The sequence below is a fragment of the Schistocerca serialis genome, chromosome 1, assembly GCF_023864345.2.
Source record: "Schistocerca serialis cubense isolate TAMUIC-IGC-003099 chromosome 1, iqSchSeri2.2, whole genome shotgun sequence".
NCBI lineage: Eukaryota > Metazoa > Arthropoda > Insecta > Orthoptera > Acrididae > Schistocerca > Schistocerca serialis.
The window spans coordinates 15,247,841-15,261,763 of record NC_064638.1 but is presented as its reverse complement, the minus strand read 5'-3'; the positions used below and the strand labels follow the sequence as shown (position 1 = coordinate 15,261,763).

Below are 13,923 nucleotides of genomic sequence, written 5' to 3'. Positions count from 1 at the left end.
TCATACTTTCTAATTTACAGGGTGTACATTACATCTGGGAACACTTTCAATTATTTATTGCACAAGAACCAAACATAGCACAGATATCACACATATGTCATTTTGAAGAGAAACCCTGAAAGTTCTTTTTCATGTATACCACCACAGCATACTTTGGTGATTTTCCGATAGCACCAGTCATAAACATGGCAAATTCAGGTGCGGAGCGAGCTTTCTGCGTGTTGGAGTTCGACAAAAAAAGTGTGTGCTACAGCTGTTCAATGGATGTTTAGAACAAAGTACGGTAAGAAACCACCAATAAGGAAGGCACAACAAATTTATTATGATGGGTTGCTTGTGCCCAGCACAGAGAAGCAGACATCCCAGTGTGAGTGAAGTGAATTTGGATTGCATACAAGAGAGATTCATAAGGAGTCCAAAGAAATTGGTGCGTCGTGCATCCCATGAACTCGAAATGGCTCCACTGACTGTGGCAAGTCATGCGACAGAAGTTGTCTATGAAACCATTCAAATTGGAGCTAGGGTAGAAGGTCAATAACAACGACAAAGACAAGTGTTTTGAGTTTTGTTCACAGTTGCAACAATTGAATAAGGACGGGGATGGAATTTTTGATCGCTTAAGTTTTAGCAATGAAGCCACTTTTCACACTAATGGGAAAGTGTACATGCATAATTGTCGAATCTGGGGTGCAAAGCATCCACACGAATGCATTAAATTTGGGTGTGATTCACTAAATGTAAATGTTTTTTGTGCTTTGCCGTGTCGAAAACTGTACGGACCATTCTTCTTCGCGAAGAGAACTGTCACTGGATATTCCTACTCGGATATGTTGCAGCAATGGCTGATGCCTCAGATTCAATTGGGCTCTCCGTTCATCTTTCAGCAGGATGGGGCTCCACCCCATTTTCATCGGGAAGTTTGTGGGTACCTGAATACGGAGCTGCCGCATCGATGAACTGGCCGTGCTACAGAAGGGAACAGCTGTTTCATGAAATGGCCTCCCTGATCACCAGACCTCACTCCGTGTGACTTTTTTTCTGTGGGGACACATTTAAGATCCGGTGTATGTATGGTCCTGTATAAATTATTTTCTAAGCCCCAAAATGTACTAGAATAAATAAAATGTTTATAAAACAATGTACCGCACACTGTACTTGCAGTGAGAAAGTCACAATTCCTGAACTCCATCGCCCGTGGCCTCTGGCCTGCCGAGGAGCACCACAGTCCTGAGTCCTCGGATAAATCACGAAAACCCACTGCATTATACCACACACAAACAGAGCCGGCCTGGGAAGAGATCGGCGAGACTAGATACGATGGGCAGGGCTTGCACATTATTGGGAAACGATGGGCTTCAAATCGGCAGACCCAATCCGTTAGAGAGACCCACAGAAATGGCCTGTGGTTTTGGCCCATCATGGAAGTCCATTCATGTGGCCAGCTTTACACAAGTCACTGACATTATGTTGACGAAATGAGATTTTATTTTATTTTTTTTGTTTGTGGTTTTAGGGCGCAAAAAGTCTATGGTCATTAGCGCCCAGCCTGTGACGTAGGAAACAGGAAAAAAAACGAAATTTAAATCCAGCAGCAATGGGAACAAAGTCATAAAATTTGAGAAACTAAAGGCAGAAGGAATGCGTAAAAATCCACTATAGAAAGGGGTTGGTTGTCCCCAAAAAAGCTTCAAATGACTGACGTCATTTCACTGTCACTAATAAACTGGAGAACGCGGTCGGCTGAGCGCGTGTCATCTGCTAAAATCGACGATAGATCAGGCGATAGCTGTAGACTGGAGCGTAACGGGTTAACATAGGGGCATTCAATTAAAAGGTGTCTGACCGTCCACAGCTGAGAGCAGTGGGGACAGAGTGGGGGAGGATCACCGCTTAAAAGATGACGATGGCTAAAAAGACAGTGCCCTATCCGGAGTCTAGCTAAAATTACCTCCTCCCGACGACGCGTTCGGGAGGAAGAGGTCCAAGCGCAAGGAAGGGCTTTCACTTCCCGCAATTTATTATGGGGAAGTGTTGACCAATGCGCATGCCTTAAATGAGCAACTTGGCGACATAAACCGCTCCGTAGATCGGTAATGGGAAGCGACTGAATAGCTGGCCGAGGAAGAGAGACTGCAGCCTTGGCCGCTATATCGGCCGCCTCATTCCCACAGATACCAGCGTGTCCCGGGAGCCAGAGGAACGCCACCGAGACGCCCCCCAGGTGGAGCAAGTGCAGACAGTCCTGAATCCGGTGGACCAGAGGGTGCACAGGGTAAAGAGCTTGGAGACTTAGGAGAGAGCTGAGAGAATCTGAGCAGATTACGTACTGTATCCGCTGATGGCGGCGGATGTAGTGGACAGCCTGGAGAACAGCGTAAAGCTCCGCAGTACAAACAGAACACTGGTCGGGAAGCCGAAAGTGATTTGGGGTGTCGCCAACAATATAGGCACTCCCTACACCTAACGATGTTTTCAAGCCGTCGGTGTAAATAAATGTGGTGTCCGTCATTTGTGCACATAGAGCAGCAAATGCCCGACGGTAAACAAGTGTAGGGGTACCATCCTTGGGAAATTGACATAGGTCTCGGAGCAAGTCGATCCGGGGACGGAGCCAAGGCGGTGCCGTACCCCAAGTTGTCAAGAAGGTTTTAGGAAAGCGGAAGGAAAGAGAATGGAGCATTTGACGGAAGCAGACTCCCGGGGGTAGTAGGGAGGAGGAGCGGCCTGCATACCCTACATCAAAGGAGGCGTCGAAAAAAAGGTCATGGGCTGGATTAGCAGGCATGGAAAAAAGATGGCTAGCATAACGACTCAGAAGGACTGACCGCCGTTTGGACAGCGGAGGTTCAGCAGTCCCAGCATAAAGGCTTTCCACAGGGCTGGTGTAAAAAGCTCCAGACACCAAACGTAATCCACGGTGGTGGACAGAGTCGAGATGCCGAAGAATAGACGGCCGAGCAGAGGAGTAGACTATGCTTCCATAATCCAATTTCGAGCGCACTAAGGCGCGATAGAGGCGAAGAAGGACCACACGGTCCGCTAGCCAGGAGGTACCATTCAGGACATGGAGGGTGTTAAGGGAACGCAGACAGCGAGCCGAAAGATAGGAAACGTGGGAGGACCAGCACAGTTTTCTGTCAAACATAAGACCCAAGAATTTAGCGACGTCGGAAAACGGAAGGTTGACAGGACCTAGATGTAAGGAGGGCGGAAGAAACTCCTTACGTCGCCAAAAATTAACACAAACTGTCTTACTGGGTGAGAAACGGAAGCCGGTTTCGATGCTCCACGAGTGGAGGCGATCGAGACATCCTTGAAGACGTCTTTCAAGAAGGCTGGTCCGTTGAGAGCTGTAGTAGATGGCAAAATCGTCCACAAAGAGGGAGCCCGAGACATCAGGAAGGAGACAATCCATAATTGGATTAATGGCAATGGCAAACAGTACAACACTCAGCACGGAGCCCTGGGGTACCCCGTTTTCTTGGGAGAAAGTACGGGAGAGAGTGGTGTTCACCCGCACCCTAAATGTGCGCTCTGCCATAAATTCGCGAAGAAAAAGGGGCAGCCGGCCCCGAAAGCCCCAAGAGAACAGTGTGCGGAGGATGCCTGTCCTCCAACAGGTATCGTATGCTCTCTCCAGATCAAAAAATATTGCTACCGTTTGGCGTTTCCGGAGAAAATTGTTCATGATATAAGTGGAGAGAGCAACAAGTTGGTCAACTGCAGAACGATGCTTTCGGAATCCGCATTGGGCTGGTGTTAAAAGACTGCAGGACTCCAGCCACCAAGCTAAACGGTAATTCACCATACGCTCCAAAACCTTACAGACACTACTCGTGAGAGAAATGGGGCGATAGCTAGAGGGGAGATGTTTGTCCTTTCCAGGTTTCGGAATGGGAACGACAATAGCTTCCCGCCATCGCCTGGGAAAGGTACTGTCGGTCCAAATTCGATTATAAAGGCGAAGGAGGTAACGCAGACTATGGGTTGATAAATGCAGCAACATTTGGACATGGATACCATCCGGTCCTGGGGCGGAGGAGCGAGAAGAAGAGAGGGCATGTTGGAGTTCCCGCATGGAGAAAACAGTATTGTAGCTCTCGTGATTGTGAGAGGAGAAAGCAAGATGTCGCACTTCCGCTGCAAGTTTCTTAAGGAGAAACTCTGGCGGGTAATTTGAAGAGCTCGAAATCTCAGCAAAGTGCTGACCCAATGAGTTAGAAATTGCGACGGGGTCCACTAAGGTATCATTCGCGACAGTGAGCACAGAGACCGGGGAGAAACTAGGCGCGCCTGAGAACCGTCGAAGCCGACTCCAAACTTCGGAGGAGGGAGTGAAGGTGTTAAATGAGCTAATAAAGAATTTCCAGCTTGCCTTCTTGCTATCGTGGATGACGTGACGGCATCACTCACGGAGCTGCTTATATCGGATACAGTTGGCCAAAGTTGGATGGTGACTGAAAATGCGAAGAGCACGTCGCCGCTCACGTATTGCGTCACGGCATGCCTCGTTCCACCAAGGAACTGGGGGGCGCTGGGGCAATTCGGAGGTGCGTGGTATTGAACGTTCCGCAGCGGTGAGAGTAACGTCGGTAACATGTGTGACCTCATCGTCGACGCTGGGAAAGCGACGGTCATCGAATGTCGCTAGAGACAAAAAAAGTGTCCAATCGGCTTGGGCAAACTTCCAGCGTCGCAAGCGCATATATGGCAGTTGAGGCTGCAGTCGAAGAACACATAGAAAGTGGTCACTCGAGTGTGTATCATCAAGGGCGAACCATTCGAAGCGCCGAGCTAGCGGAACAGTACCGACCGCAAGGTCCAAATGAGATAAATTTGTCGTGGAGGCAGACAAAACTGTGGGGACCCCAGTGTTGAGGCAGACTAGATCCGCTTGGTGGAAGACGTCTAGCAATAGGGAGCCACGTGGACAAGGATGCGGAGATCCCCAAAGCGGGTGGTGGGCATTGAAGTCCCCAACCAGCAAATATGGGGGTGGAAGCTGATCAAGAAGATGAAGGAGATCGGCTCGTGCCATTGGTGTGGACGATGGAATGTATACCGTACAAAGAGAGAACGTGTATCCAGAAAGGGAAAGACGGACGGCGACAGCTTGGAAGGAACTGTTTAAGGGGATTGGGTGATAATGGAGAGTATCATGGAGCAGAATCATGAGTCCTCCATGGGCTGGAGTGCCTTCAACAGAGGGGAGGTCATATCGGATGGACTGAAAATGAGGGAGAACAAAGCGGTCATGGGGACGCAGCTTTGTTTCCTGAAGACAGAAGATGACCGGCGAGTAGGATCGTAAGAGGATCGACAATTCATCCCGATTGGCTCGAATGCCGCGGATATTCCAGTGGATAATGGACATAGGGTGAACAGAAAATGGAGGAACGTGACCAAGGGTGCTGTCAACTCAACGACTGCTCAGAGCTTGCGACCGACAGCATGGAATGGCAATCAGTCGAAGGCAGAAGATCCTGATCCATAGGTTGGTCAGGAGCAGCTCCTGCCACCAGCGATCGGCCGGTTGACCGGCCACCAGCAGTGCGCCTCGGCGACACAGAAGACGGCCGAGGGCGATTTCCGCCAGGTGGTGGTGTAGATGGGACACGGCGTGGCGGAGAAGGAGAGGAACTGTGTTTCTTCGTAGCCTTCTTGGAAGTATGATGTTTAGATGAAGGAGGAACCGATGGTTGTGAAGTTGCGGTATGTAAAAACTCTTCACGAGAATGCTCCTTTTTCGAAGACTTGGCGTCTGACTTTTGGGCTCGAGATTTAGCAGAACCCGACGAAGGGTGAGCCATTGAGTGGGCAGGCGAAAGTGGTGAGGTTGAACGGGCGATCTTTGCGCTGGCCGATCTGACGACCGTGGTACTAAAGGTGAGGTCACAAGTCTGCGTGGCCGCCTCCTTTGTTGGCCGAGGAGAAGCAAGGACAGTGCTGAATTTTCCTTTCTGAGGCACGGTGGGCTGTCGACTGGCGAATAATTTTCGAGCAGCAAAGGTCGATACCTTTTCCTTCACTCTTATTTCCTGGATGAGCTTTTCGTTCTTATAAATGGGGCAATCTCGAGAGGAAGCAGCATGGTCACCCATACAGTTTATGCAGCAAGGGGATGGAGGTGGACAAGCACCCTCATGGGCATCCTTGCCACACGTAACACATTTGGCCAGATTGGAACAGGACTGGCTGGTGTGATTGAACCGCTGTCATCGATAGCAACGCATAGGGTTTGGGACATAAGGGCGAACGGAAATTATCTCATAGCCTGCTTTGATTTTTGATGGGAGTTGAACTTTGTCAAATGTCAAGAAGACAGTGCGGGTTGGAATGATGTTCGAGTCAACCCTTTTCATAACCCGATGAACAGCCGTGACGCCCTGGTCAGACAGGTAGTGCTGAATTTCTTCGTCAGACAATCCATCGAGGGAGCGTGTATAAACGACTCCACGGGAGGAATTTAAGGTACTGTGCGGTTCCACCCTGACAGGGAAGGTGTGGAGCAGAGAAGTACGCAGCAATTTTTGAGCCTGGAGGGCACTGTGTGTTTCTAATAACAGGGTGCCATTCCGTAATCTGGAACAAGACTTTACAGGACCCGCAATTGCGTCGACAACTTTCTGAATAATGAAAGGGTTGACCGTAGAAAAGTCGTGACCTTCGTCAGACCGAGAAACAACAAGGAACTGTGGCAACGATGGAAGAACCGTCTGTGGCTGAGACTCAGTGAACTTACGTTTGTGAGCAGACATAGTGGAAGGTGAGGAAACCATTGCGGAAGAATCCCCCATGATTACCGGCGTCTCCGATGGCGAGCTCCTGGGGGCCCTCACCGAGGGCACACCCGCCTTAGGTGATTGTTCACACCTCCCGACAAACGGACGGAGGGACCAATTGGCACTTTCGGAAGGTATCAGCTCGGGTAATCACCCCTCCCTGGGCCTGGCCGTTACTAGGGGGTACGTACGTGTCCTACCCGCCTACCCGGGGCGGGGAATTACGCGTTACCCTGTCACCGGCTACGCATTGAAGTGCGTGGGTCGGCCTTCAGACACGCACAGGGAGGAAAAAAGAGAAAGGGAAAGGAAAGAAGAGGGGGTCTCAAACGCCGCAGCGGAGAAAAGGGCAAGGAGAAGAGGGAAGGAAAAGGGAAGGACAGAGGAAGAACGAGGACTTGTAAGTGTAGAAAGCAAGGAATTTGGAACAGTTTCGAGCGTCCGTCTCCGGACGTAGGCACAAACCATACTCCCAGAGGGGGGAGAAAGGGAAGGAAAGAGCCAGAGGTGAGGGGGGGGGGGGGGCGGGGGGCGAAGATGGGGGACGGGGAGGGATGCGGAAAGGGAAGGGAAGGTATGCAGCCCGGAAAGGAAGGAGGGCCACATTAGCTCGGGGTCCCGTGCTCGCTACGTACGTGTCCACAAAAGAGTTGTGGACCCCCTGGGAGGACGAAATGAGATGGTGGTGATAAATCCATCAATTTGTGCAAATACTCTGAGAATTAATGCTAATGAAGATAGGTAGCAACTCACCGTAAAGATGATCAGTGAACCATGGACAGACACGTAGAAAAGACAATCACACTCTCACAACTAAATTTTTGGCCATAGCCTTTCTTGGAAAATAACACACACACACACACACACACACACATATTCACACAATCACTCAGACACAACTCGTGCACATATGACCGTTGTCTCCAGCCACTGGGTCAACAATCTCCAAGAATCATATCAAAACAAACCACCCCTCACGCCTCCCATCGGCAGCTACTAGGCTAGTGAGAAGAAGTGGTGGCAGCACTGACTGCAAGCTGAGGGGAGTGGTAGGAAGTGGAGAAGCAGTAAGAATGAGGGAGTAGGGAAGCGGTGCATGTATTAAGCTGTACCCAGCCAGCGACGATGCAGGAAATCCCAGTAAACAAACTGTTTCATCTACTGAGACAAAAAACAAGATTTCTCCAGGTTTTTCTTTTTTTTCCAAATTTCCCAGCAGGGCAGAAAAAAAGAGTGATACACTTAAGTATTCAAATCCACACACAAAGGTTACCTTGTGGTATGCTAGAATTCCGCACAGGAGACCCTCACAATACATGAGAACTACTCTATGCAACATGTAATTTATCCTAATTTCTCTTAATTTCATATTTTATTAATTCTGTAATTTTTTGTTTATAAATTTTATATTCAGCTTTCTGTAAACTAGGTACCACCTCATCCCACGAGCTTTGGCTCAAAGTCTCAAGATACGCGATAAAAAAAATAAATGCCAATCCCAAAACCTCACACACCAATATAATGATCTGCATGCAATCATTCTGTTGATAATGGCACATTAAATTTGGGAAAAAAAAAATATATGCATTCAGCCCCCTCACATCATTACATCATCAGTGCAAACCAGACGATATTTCTCGTGTAAATCTGCACAGCTATCTGGCAGTTCACACTTAAGGATACACGGCATTTTTCCAGCTCAATATTATGTAAAAATCAACACCTATTTCTTTCAGGCACTGTTTATAATGTATATGTTTTAAGATTTTTTTGTTGATATCAGGTAATAGAGCACACTTTCTAAACAAATTAGAAGTATTTTGAATATTTTTGAACCTGCTTAGAGTTATTTAAAAAAAGTAACAAGGAAATTCTTCCTCAAACTGACGTACCATTTAATCCAATGTTATACATTTGAAGGAGACCAAATTTTTACCAGACATGCATGACATGGCTGAGGTACTAGACCTATTTAATTCCACCTATTATGTATATTTACGCCCATTTGAAAAGAATGAATGATGAAAGGCTGACAAAGAAAATATTCATGTTTTTTGACAAGAACCCCAGAACCCAAATTACCTGGTTCAAAGAAGTCAAAGCAGACTTAGAGGAGATGGGTATAGGAGAAGATGATATAACCAACAGAGACTTAATGAGAGACAAAATTCAACATTTTGAAGGATTTGAAGCGAAGAAGAGAAGAACTGGAGGAACAGTGTGGACAGAAGACCGAAGGGAGCAGCACAGAGAGAGGATGAAGACATATTGGCAGAAGAGAAAAGAGGAGGAGCGCAATAGGAGAAATGTACATTGAAAAATAGTTGTTTAACGCGGTCCCTAGACGGCCAAAATCGGAATTTAAAAAAAATTTACAAGGATAAAAAAGTATCACATCTTACATTTAATATTTATAATTTTTTCCTAATAAAAATGTTATTTTTTCTATGATTTAGGTGATTCTGCAATAAAGCTTAGGTCTACTACATAAGTATGCGCTACCGAAAGTTACAGAAAAAATTAGAGCAATGCTTTATAAACTTTAGGAAATATTTGTACCTGAATTCTGAAGAAAACAACTTGCGGGAAATTGCGAATGAACATATGAGTCCAATTAAACTGTGCCTCAGAAAATTCCTGAAGCATAGTCTACATCCTGCAGCCTTTCTTCATCTTCAAGCTTCCTCTTGGCATTCCTTTTAGCACTTCTTGCTTCTTTGGTAACTTGAAGAGCGAATCTTTCAGCTTCATGCACCCGTTGTCTGTCACACAGAAGAAATTGATCTTTCATATTAGAGCCACATTTTATGCCTAAATTTCTCAGGACTTCCTACCTTCCTATCACTCCATCATTGAAACATAGCACACCATCTAGTACACCAACTACTAATGTATTTATTCCTACAAAAACATTCTTGAGTAATCTTTCCCGTATGGAATGGTTGAAACTTTCATTTGTATTCTGAGTGCCCCCATGAAGACATTTACCGTATTTACTCGAATCTGAGCCGCACTTCTTTTCCGGTTTTTGTAATCCAAAAAACCGCCTGCGGCTTAGAATTGAGTGCAAAGTAAGCGGAAGTTCTGGAAAATGTTGGTAGGTGCCGCCACAACTAACTTCTGCTGTCGAATATATGTAGCGCTACACAGGCATGCTTTGCAGGCACGAAGATAAATACTGGCGCCAAACCCTCTGCATGAGTGTATTTTAAAAAAAAGGGGTGGCAGACAAGTTTTTCCTCCGCCTCGAGTTTCGACCACTGCATTTTCACACATTATCCAACGAAGTAAATACAAATTCCGTAAAGTGCACCTTTGAATGTAGCAGCATTTCAATGCACTACGAAAATCCCACTGGCAAGACTGTTTGGGATGTTTGTCAATATGGCCAACTCTACGTTCTGAATTTTTTCCTAACTGTGAGAAGAGATGGTTCCTTATAGGAACTTTTACGAATTGTGAATAGCATGCAATATTCTCTTCACATAAGAATAATTACAATATAAACATTTTGCCATGTATTCTTTTGTGTTTGCTGCTAACTCATTTAAATCCTGTCTGCCTAATAAACTACGAAACTAGAGTGAAACAACAGCAAACGCGGAAAAATATAGATATCATCCCATGTTTATATTTGTATTATTCTTATGCCTAATAGTGATTCAGTCAGAAATGAAGCACGGCAATTGACTAGATTTTTAAATCTAAGATGACTAATTTCAGTGCAGAATGTAATGTACTAAAGATGTGCCTGCAAAGATTTTCAAACGGAGAAAAATTTTCGCTAAACTCCTGTTCAGAATATCTTCTATCATACGCTGTCTATTATTTGGTTCTTGTTGATCATTCTCAAAGAAAGCAGGAGTGTAGGTAACAGCAAATAGCAGTCTCTTGCCATTGTTTCGCTAACAAAGTACGTGAAAGAGGAAGGGTACCCGTATAATACGGACGGAGCGCCTGACGCATAGTAATGGCTACCTGGTAAAGCTTAACTACTGAGCTTACAACTCGAACCAAACTACTGTAGCTGTATCATCATTCATTTGACCTAAATTGTGTCTCATATTACAATGGACCAACTTTGTTTCGATTTGGAGGTGCGGCCTAAAACTTTTCTCTCGGCTTGAATTTCAAGTCTCAAATTTCAGGTGTTGCTTAGATCCGGGAAAAATTTTTTTCCTGGATTCTGAGTCTCATTTTTCAGGTGCGTCTTAGATTCGAGTAAATGTGGTACTAAGCGAAACAGGGTCCACTCAGGTCTCTAAAAATTGGTTTTATTTCATTCATAACAGGCTGAAGAAGATAATGCTTATGATATTTTGATAGTATATTTGACCACTTTCTTTTGCTTTTTGGTAACCACACCTAAGAATCTGCTCCTTTAGGGCAAAGTCCATGAACAGTGTGGTCATCTGTGGACAACTTATGAAAGTAGGTGGCCCATACAGCTTTCCTCATTGCTGTATCATCATTCAGAGGTGCAGTTTGTCTAATGGCCAGTCCTTAATACCTCTGAAGGAGGTCTATTTCAGTTTCTGTCAATCTGTCTCAGCCAGACAGAGATTTTCCATCAGATAGCAATTTTCCTTTCATTTCTCTTCTTAGCTTCCTCAATCTAGCACCCATCCTCTTTTGCACATGTCCACAACACTCCAGTTTTGTTACGAAGCTATCACCATAAACATTGAACTCGTTAATTTTATTGAAAGCTACTTTGTATATCTAACATTATAAACGGGCACTGACCTCTGAAATAATTTTAGAGCTCCATCACTCTCCATACCTCTACTGTAACCATCATAATTATTATAACACTGATGTTCAATATGTCCTTCAGTGTTACTATGGCAGGTGTGGCAATAATTAGATAAGCACTCAACATCAAAAACTTTTCCATTCTCCACAGAAGTAGCACTTAAAACACCATTCAAGGAACGATGTCCTCGATGTTGCCATGTCCCATCAAGTGCAACAGCAATGTCCCTTGTTTCACTAATATTAACAGTTTTTTCCTACTGCACATTTCATAGATGCTTTAGACACAACCGTCAAGGCACCTAAAAGTATTCTTATGTACTTGCTGAACCTACTGGGAGGAGGAAGGTCAATCAAATGACAGAACGTTTGTGCAGCCTTTTTTTCCTTTTCCTATTGCATGCATTGCATACACTAACTTCAAATTCACATCATATGAATTATGCACAATGTTCGAAGTCATTTTCGAGGTAGATTTATTGCAGGATCTACACAGACCAATTAATTTTGACGCTAAACCCTTCCTGCTACTTTGTTGTTCAGTTATTTCCAGACAGCCTACATCATCACATTGTTTACATATTTCCACTTCCTTTATCAAAGAAGATAAGATACCCACACCAACAACAACAAATCCACTACAAACAGCGTCATTTTTAACACAAAAATTTGAATCACCAGGAGGCGTGCCATGTGCGAATTTCTTCACTGAAGAACTGACACGTAGGTTACTTGCAACAGTGTGGCTTGTTTTGTTTGTCAACTGGTTACCACAGAATTTCCTTTTATTGAATTTCTTGATGTGTGGCACACTAAAAAATATGTATTTCCACAAATATATGTAGCACTTGGGAAACAAACGTTTATTAACATGTGAACAAACTGCTTCAGAACACAAAAGTAAATACTTGCAAAGATAATCATTTACAGATGCTAGAAACCTGCACTGTTACCAACATATACAATGTATCATACATATAATCGCTGGAAACAGAAAGAAAGTGCACAGTTCTTTTCAAAATAATACTGGTTTCTGTAACAGAAATAAAGGGGGCATGGCAGTATACAAGGTGTGAATGTAAAGTAATGACACTGATGCGAAAAAAAATGTTGCTTACAGTTTTAGTCAATTTTCGTGTTGTCTCCTTCAAAGTTTCCTTCTGATTGCACACACTTTTTTTAGCACTTCTGCCATTGATGGTAACATTTCTGGAACTCATCATCTGTAATATCCTCCAAGACCATTGTCACAGCTTTTGGGACATCTTGTGTTGTTTGAAAATGGTGTCCTTGACCACCATTTTGACTCTTTGACAGAGAAAAAAGTTGCACGGAGCAATATTTGGTGAATAAGGTGGCTCTGGTAGTATCGAAAATTGTTTTGAGGTAAAAAATTACTGTACTGACAGAGCAGTATGGGATGGTGCATTATCGTGATGCAGAATCCAATTATCAGCAATGTTATTATTAGACGAACCGTTCCTCGATTGATGTGCAGTTCTCCTGCAATCATTTTCATGGATAACCTTCTATCAGATTTTACGAGTTCATGCACCCGTCCGTGAGGTTGACAGTCGTCCACTGCAGTCTTCATCTTCAACATTTGTTCTGCCTTCACTAAACATTTTATGCCAATCAAAAACTTGAGCTTTTGACATAACCTCCTCTCCAAAAGCCTTCTTAAGCTTACCGTAAGTTGCCGTCGCGTTTTCACTCAATTTAACGCAAAAAGAAATGGCATACTGTTGCGCAATATTATGCAGTTCCATTTCTGTGATGAGAGACACTAACACGTGTTAACTTATTACAGCACAACTCATGACTGAGCAGTTGCTTCAACATGCCGCTTGGACTAGAAGCGGCTTATAGACCAAGGTCACAGATATTGTGCCTACGCAAGCCTGCAGGGATGCCACACCTTGCAAAGAAAATCAGTCTCATTACTTTATTGTCGCACCTCGTACATGACCGTAACTTTAAAATTTGGTATGTATAGGTCTTTTTTCATTTCAAACCCTACAGTGTATATATCAATGTAATCAGGAAAGACTATAGAATTTAATAAAGTCATTTAAAAAATTTTGATTTTTCCACCATTTATACGTATCCTGTAGCCTTAAGTGTTCGGCAGCCTTCAGACTATTTCTGTAACATTCCACTCTTCAACAGCACTGGGGAAAAATATCATTTAAATCTTCCTGTGGGAGCTCTGATTTCTCCTACTTTAGCACGATAATTATTTCTCCCTATGTAGGTGGGTGCCAACAAAATATTTTGCCATTCAGAGGAAATTTCCTGAAAACATCTCATCATAACAAAAAACACCTTTGTTTTAATGACTGTCACCCCAACTTGTATATCATGTCAGGGTATACGCGGACAAGGA

The 13,923-nt window shown here is 44.5% G+C and overlaps 1 long non-coding RNA gene across 4 annotated transcripts in view; it reads right to left on the bottom strand.

The window, feature by feature from the left end:
• LOC126460413 (uncharacterized) overlaps positions 1-13,923 on the bottom strand; it is a 49,038-nt gene that overhangs the window by 18,268 nt on the left and 16,847 nt on the right. For all 4 annotated transcript variants that reach the window (XR_007585940.1, XR_007585938.1, XR_007585941.1 and 1 more), the window contains one exon: positions 9,342-9,544. This is a non-coding gene — a long non-coding RNA (uncharacterized LOC126460413). The remainder of the gene's footprint in view (positions 1-9,341; positions 9,545-13,923) is intronic.